The following is a 7,449-nucleotide window of genomic DNA, read 5'->3' on the forward strand; positions in this document are numbered from 1 at the left end:
GAAGAGACCGTTTATAATAGACATGAATTACTTCTCTCACTTGTAAGATGAAACCCCATAAATATTGATAATAACTATAATGAATTAGGAGCGGAAAAAGTTAGCAGTAATATAGAGTTAATATAATTTTACTCTACAGCTAAAGGACAATGGGGCAAATATATAGTAAATACTAATAGTAGAGAGTAGAGACCAGATCAGGTCACTAATGCAAATGTCAGCTCGGCAAATAAAGACGTTTGAAGACCATCAATTGACAAAACATAGCTACCCTTACTTTCTCTTAAATTGCTTGACACTGGCAGCCCTATGTTATACCTTTCACTGCTACGGGTGGTGGGTTGCAACCATAAAGAGGAGATAAATTATTTGCTCTTGTTTTCAACAATATTCACATGGGACAGACCAATTTTTTTCCAAGGAACAGAGTTAATATTTTACCCTCGAATTAAAGGACTACGAGCCAAGTTATTAATAAGGTAGATACATCGTACATAAATTAATCAGGGCAGGTGGAACCTAGCTAATTGTCTCATGGGATTTCACCTTTGACAGCTTTCTTCAAAGAAAAAAGAAAATTATTTATCTTTTCCTTTTTATATTTCTCTTTTCTACAGGCTAGAAACTTAACGAGATTGGTGCTGATCAATTATTCTTACTAATTTTTAACATTTTTGGTTATTGTTTTAAAAGATTGGCTGTGTGATCATCGATCATGAAGTAGAAGGTGATGGGTGGCTATCATAAATTTAAGAGCAGAGAAATTATACCTGTATTGACTTGCGTCTTATCACTTAGGACAAGTGATTGGTGGCTATCATAAAGAGAACATAAAGAATACCATGTGTTTTTTTCTCTCCAAAGATTCAATAAAAAAAAAAAATTGTATCTTATGTATTCAGTGTATATATATGTGTTTCTAAAATATTATTAATTTCTAATATATTATATGTTTGCACGTATTAATTTTAACAAAAATAAAATGACGTTTATAACTTCTATATCCGCCCAGACCGGTGCCCTATTTGCCTTTCATTAAAGGAGATTCTGGACCATCTATTTCCTCATTGTCCTTTCACAACGACCATATGGATCCACCTCTTCGACACCTTCAACATAGCTTTTTTGCTTCCTAATCACATCGATCACTTCATTGTTTAGAGCTTCTCCTCCCTGCTAACTCGACAGCGCCATGTATTATATGGAGCAATGCTATTGGTGTTATTTTGTGGAACATTTGACTAGAGTGCAACAATCAGAATTTTTGTTGATTCATCAAAATCGCTCTTCAGTCAATGAGACGATATAAACATCTTTATATCTCTTCCGTCTTCAAAATCCCTCCACTTTTGTAATTACAATATCATTACCATTTCTCTCAATTGGAGCATTTTTCTCTAAAGCCTTTTTTTGTGTATGTTTCTCCCGTACTCTAATGGATGGTACATATTTAAAAAAAAATGACGTTTATAACTTAAAATAATATATTTACCAAAAAATGTATCTTTTTAATATAATTCTCCTTTTTAAAATTTTAAAAATAAAAGAAGCAAGGAAGAAACACATAAAGGAAGACATCAGACATGGGTTTTAGTTGAAAGTGGATATAGCAGTGGATATGGTTTGAAGGAGAGCGAGTAAAATGAGGAAGGTAGCAGCCAAGACGGAGATATAAGCCCATGGACTATGGAAATAGTCACTTCTCAGTGTAGCCTTGGATCGGGGCCACCATTTCCTGCAGTGGTCATGTAATAGAGTTACATGACTATTGGTTTTCAACAATAGTCACGTGGGAAAATAAAAGAAGTAATAGAGTTAATATATTTTTACCCTGCAGCTAAAGGACAATGAGCCACATATATAGTTAATATTAGAGACCAGACCAGGTCACTAATGCAAATGTCAGCAAACCAAGTCAAGTCAATCTCTTCCGGATCAACCGACAGCTCAGCAGAAAAGGACTTTTGAAGACCATCAATCGATAAACTATATGTAACGCACTAAGTCCAGGATTCGGACTCATTCGGCCTTGCCCCAGCATTCTCCTATAACTTGGCTGTGGTACCGTCTAGTTCTGAGTTACTTAGAAGAGTGTAAACTATTCCTATAGACTAATAGAGTCCTATCAGTATGCTTTGTGTCCTTACTCACATGCTTCTTAGTAAAGCAACAACGAGGTCACCCAACCAACGATTTCTCCAAGTCAAGTACGCTTAAATTTGGAGTTCTTACGATCGAGTTATCGAAAAAGAAAGGTGCATCTTGTTGGTATAGGTAGTAACTATTCTTTTAAGCTCTTTCTTAACTATGCTTCAATGATTCCTGGATCTCTCTCATTCGGAGGTGGTACCTGTTCATCAATGTACCTCTCCTCTCTACTCGAGTGTCGTACTATAGCTACCCTCATTTTCTCTATTAAATTTCTTGACACAGGCAGCCTATGTTGTACCTTTCAAAGTTACATGTTATTTTTTTTTGTTCAATGGAATTTAAACATCCAATCTTTAAGAAAATATTTAATGTAGTTGAACTATGGTCAGATTGGTTTAATTACCTTTGTTATTTTCTTCCCTCGAGTATAATGTATTCTTGTGTGTTTAAGTTCAGTCTCGTAATGGATTAATTATTTATTTTATTTTATTATCTTATTGAAATGATACCATTTCATTAAGCAGGTACGTGAGGAACATATTACCATTTCATTGCTCCAAATAATTCCCCTCCTATTTCCTTCTTAAAGGAAAGAGCTTCCTCGATGAAGTCTTCAATGTGCTCAGAGAGGGAAGGGAAATATTGAAGATACCAAAAATATGGGTCTAAAGATCCACCGTATAGGACAATGAAGAAATAGGTGGTCCAGAGATTTAGAATTGCACTTGCTCAAAATACACCGGCTGGGACTAATGGCGACTGATCGAAGACGATTCTGGAGCTTTTCGTCTGTGTTGAGACCACGGCGGAGGATGCACCAAATGAAGACTTTACATTTTTTAGGGAATATCATCTCATAAAGTGGTAAAAATGGAATCTATTTGTCCGGTTGCAAAGAATGAGAGGATGGATTTATAAGATTTAACAGCGAATAAGTCATTGCTCGAATAACAATAATGAAACACAGTGAATAACAATATTGTTCAATTCTCATACCCTTGGCTGAATCTCTTTGTAGACATATACATGGGGCATTAATGAGGGAGAGGAGCCTAATTGTTTCGTAGGAATTTTAGTTTGATCCGATGAAAATTGGGAATATCTATAAATGGTGTTAAGAAAATTAAAGTTGGCCGGTGATTGATTATTAGTTTTATGTTTTCCTTAACTTGTAATTAATTTTTTATATTATTGTTAACCTAATATTTTAAGTAAGAGAAAAAAGAAAATACTTTTTGTTTTTTTAAATACTTGATTCCTTAACAATGATGACTATAAATCTTATACTTAATCACACCCTTCAAAAATTGACAATTTATTATCTTTTTAAAAAATTATTTAGTTTTACATCTTTTTTTAGTTGTCAAACATTAATAGCTGTAATCCTTATCATCAAGGAGTCAAATATTTTCAAACAAAATTAAGAGACTACTTGAATTTTTCACCCAAGCAACAAATCTTCGTGGCGGTAATTTTATGAAATACTTTCATTATTGTGGTCCATGGGTGAATTTCTTAAATCTGAAAAAAAAACATTTATTTTTATTCAATTGACTTAATTATTGGATTTTTTTTTAAGAGAAACTTTTCTATTGATAAAGTATGTGAGAAACATACTACAAAAGCAAGAAGCTATATAAAGGCACTCTAATTTAGAGCAATAGTGGAGATATCATAATTACAACGAAAAATGACAATTTAGTTGACCAAGATGGAACAACAATTCTAATTTTGTCCCAAAGCTGAACTATCGATTTAGAATGCTCCCATGAAAGTTCGATTGTTTGTTTCTAGCCATATGTGCCAAAGGATAGCACCAAAAGCATTTGCCCAATAAAATATTGCTAAAATTGAAACTTATTTTGAAAATAATGCTAATTTGAAACTTATTCCAAAAGTAATATTTTTGAAATATTTCAAACCATCAAGTCCTTCCTTGAGGAGAGGTAATGAAGTCTACTTATAAAGACAACCTACTTACATGACATTGCAGGTCGTCTCTTTGTCGTCTCTTGAAGGGATAACGAAGTTCACTTCAAGAGACGATATGCAGCAACGTTACATTTTTTTTAAAGGAAAAACTCGAGAGAAGACATATATCACAAATTTGAAAAAAAAAAATTAATCTAGTTATTTTCTTCCATTTGATTTTGCTTTGTTTCTTGATAGTTGTCTTATTTTCTTCTTTTTATCGAACTAGTCTTAGAATTTATTTCTTACACTTTCTCTTTCATTACATGTTCGGCGTTTAGATAAAATCAAGGTATATTCTTTGTGGAAACAACACTCTACTCGTTATTATATTACTTGTGATGGTTCGTTGCGAAATCAAACAAATATTGATATGGAATCAAAGCATGCAGGAGGTCCCGTATTGAATTTTCAAGCCCATAAGTATTTTCAAGCCCATAAGTGAAAGGGTATATAAATGGCCCTAGGCCCTAACTCAGATGCAGTACCATTCGTTAACAACTAAGTTCTAGGTAACGTGGAACAATCGAAGTGGTTATACAACAAAGACCCCGACAAAGAAATAAGAACATAACAGAATATTTTATTTAGAAAAACTAGCAAAGCAAAGCAAAGGCAGTGGCGAATGCAGTTGACATTTAATCAACAAGTAAAATAAAGGAGCAACAAATGAAAAAGAAAGTAAGAAATGGAGACATGGTTTCACTTGAAAGTGGATATAGCAGTGAATATGGTCTGAAGGAGAGCGAGTAAAATGAGGAAGGTAGCAGCGACGACGGAGATAGAAGCCCATGGACTATTGAAATAGTCACGTCTCAGTGTAGCCTTGGATCGGTGCCACCATTTCTTGCAGTGATCATGTAAATTTTTGCTCGTACCGTAGTAGTAAAAGTCATCTGGAATGTGAGTATATTTACATAAATTGTTAAACAGTTCGGAAACCTCTTTGTCACTGCCACCAATGTGGTTGATTATGATTTCCTCCTTCACAAGTAAAGCCACGTCTTTCTCTGTGCTTATCAACCCATCCAAGAACTCAATATAATGGGCTACATATCTTTCTCCGGCAGACCCTTGTACGCGGTACTGTTCAAATGCCATCAAGTTTCGTACGTAGATTTCGAAGTCATCGTGGATTTCAAAAGGTGGGATTTGTAGAACCCCATTTTTGAAGCTTATGTCCATCAAGCTTTTGGCTCCTATTTCTTTCTTCACCTTGACCCCAGCCTCGCTGAGCTGAGTTATAGTCGGGGGAAGAAGAAACTCTCTATTTTCAATCTCACTGTTTGCGAATCCTCCTCTGTGTCAGCTGAGGGGACGTAGTAGAAACTTAATAAATCGACCAAGTGCTTTACTTCTCCTGTACTGGAGGACATCATCAGGAAGCTCATACCCTCCTATCAACCCCTTGGATAAAAAATCCTGTAAGTTGTACGAAGGAGATGTCATCTTTCATTGTATGGGGGGGATGGAAGTAGGTCAAATAGAGCTTGAAGTACAAAGAAAGGGAGTTGGTTCTCAAGCATTGTCAATTCCTGATAAGGAATACATTAAAAGGTAGAAATAGCACAACAAACATGCAACATAACATCCATCAAGATAATATAACCTTTTTAGATATTATATCAATATTCATGGGTTCCATTTTAAAATCAATTGCCAATGGGAGGAGTAGCCCATGTCTATTATAAACCAAACCATTGTTAGGTCCATTTTCTTTTCAATGTGGGATCCTTAACATGCCCCATCAAGATCGTGGCTCTTTTGGCTCATCGATCTTGACCAGATCCCATTTTTTGGACCAGATGCTCATTTGAGCGGGGTTCCACCTTAAAACCAATTGGCAATGAGATGAGTAGTCCATGTCTATTACAAACCAAACCATTGTTAGGTCCATTTTCTTTTCAATGTGAGATCCTTAACACTTTATACCCAATGCTCTCATGCATAATACAGAAAAGTTAAAGGGTGTAAAACTCATCTTATCAAATTCTCCCCCACCTAAATCATGCTTATCCTCAATTATATCTTAACGCAACATATTGAAATCTCCTTTCTAATCTCCTTTCATCTTTCTCAATAACCAATAATACAAGTAAATTCAGTCACACATCTATGAGATGAATCAAAATGACAATCAGAGAATAAGCAATGGTAAGATATAATTTTAAAAAAAAAAAAACTCAAGCATCTCATTAACTCATTGAAATCAAATGCAAAGACTTAATACCCTCACAGACTTTCACTCAAATCTCTCAAAATGTTTTTAGGATGTTTTACTTTCAAAATCAAAACAAAGCATGTTATTATCATAGGCTTGCAAATGATCAATCAAATCTCCCCACTTAAAGATGAATTGAATGTAAAAATCGAAGGGACTTTAACAATGGTTGTAATGGGGCTTAGGTAGGATGAGATAAAAGGGAATTTAGAGGCTCAAATTCAAGATAAAAAAAGATGATAAGTTGCATGATAATCACATAAGACAATGAACTACTATTCTTTTGAATTATCTGGCCCCATCTTCAAATACTAACGATATTGGAGAAGTGACATCAATTAATTGCTTCTTGAAAAATATTTCTCCAATGTATTCTCTATATAAACGACACAATGTAGTTTCTTTTCATCATCAGAACACCACCCCTCTTTTTTCTTCCCTTCTCTTTTTCATTTTTTTTTCAATTTGTAGCACACCACTTGCATAATTATTGAAAGAACGAATGTGATATCATGCAACATTTTTACCTTTGTCTTGACAATGGTAGAAATATCGAGGATAATGAATGAGAAAGGTTTTAGGTTTAAACATGGCTTGCAATGGTGGCTATCATAAATTTAAGAACAGACAAATTATACTTGTATTGACTTGCGTCTTATCACTTAGTACAAGTGATTTGGTGGCTATCATAAAGAGAACATAAAGAATACAATGTGTTTTTTTTTTCTCTAAAGATTCAATAAAAAAATAATAAAGTTGTATTTTATGTATTCAGTGTATATATATGTGAGCCCTGCTCCGCCCGACTTGGTCTTAGTAGGTTGTCTCTCTCGATTTAGTACGACCATTTGGTTGTCGTTTTTATGTGAGCCCTGCTCCGCCCGACTTGGTCTTAGTAGGTTGTCTCTCTCGATTTAGTACGACCATTTGTTTGTCGTTTCCTATCTCATAACAGAAGGGTAACGTGAAACAATCTGAGTGGTTATAATACAAATACCATATCAAATAAACAGGAAAATTTAGGGTATGTAAATATAATAGAATATAATTTCTTTTTTAAAAAAACTAGTAAAGCAAATTGCAAAGGCAGTGGCAAATGCTGGGTT

At 34.4% G+C, this 7,449-nt stretch overlaps 1 pseudogene; it reads right to left on the bottom strand.

Annotated features, from left to right (window-relative positions):
- Window positions 1-4,824: 4,824 nt before the first annotated feature.
- On the bottom strand, window positions 4,825-5,498 carry LOC148207966 (UPF0481 protein At3g47200-like; annotated as a pseudogene).
- Window positions 5,499-7,449: the final 1,951 nt, after the last annotated feature.

Source organism: Momordica charantia, unplaced genomic scaffold (genome assembly GCF_013281855.1).
Source record: "Momordica charantia cultivar OHB3-1 unplaced genomic scaffold, Mcharantia_2.0 BLBB01000012.1, whole genome shotgun sequence".
In the NCBI taxonomy this organism is placed as follows: domain Eukaryota; kingdom Viridiplantae; phylum Streptophyta; class Magnoliopsida; order Cucurbitales; family Cucurbitaceae; genus Momordica; species Momordica charantia.